A 489-nucleotide genomic window follows, 5' to 3' on the forward strand; every position below is an offset into this window, starting at 1 on the left:
GATGCCTCCGACGCTACGAGATGCAAGGCTTTCCCGACCACTCTATCGAAAGCAGCGATGAAGTGGTTCGATAGCCTCCCCCCGAGATCCATCACTAGTTTTGAAGACCTCTCGAGGAAATTCTTGATGAGGTTCTCAATCCAAAAGGATAAAGTAAAACATGCACCGAGCCTCCTGGGAATAAAACAGGAGGTCGGAGAGTCTTTACGAGCCTATATGGAAAGGTTCAACAAGGCATGTTTAGAGATCCAAGACCTGCCCACAGAGGCAGTAATAATGGGTTAGTCAACGGACTTAGAGAAGGCCCCTTCTCACAGTCCATATCTAAAAGACACCCCGTTTCTCTAAGTGATGTACAAGAAAGGGCCGAGAAGTACATCAACATGGAAGAGAATGCAAAATTAAGGGACCTGAGTTGGCGACCTGGACCCACTTCCTCATCCAAGGAGAGGGAAAGGGAAGCCAGGAAGAAGGAAGAACCCGGTCTCG

The sequence above is a fragment of the Arachis duranensis genome, chromosome 4, assembly GCF_000817695.3.
Source record: "Arachis duranensis cultivar V14167 chromosome 4, aradu.V14167.gnm2.J7QH, whole genome shotgun sequence".
In the NCBI taxonomy this organism is placed as follows: domain Eukaryota; kingdom Viridiplantae; phylum Streptophyta; class Magnoliopsida; order Fabales; family Fabaceae; genus Arachis; species Arachis duranensis.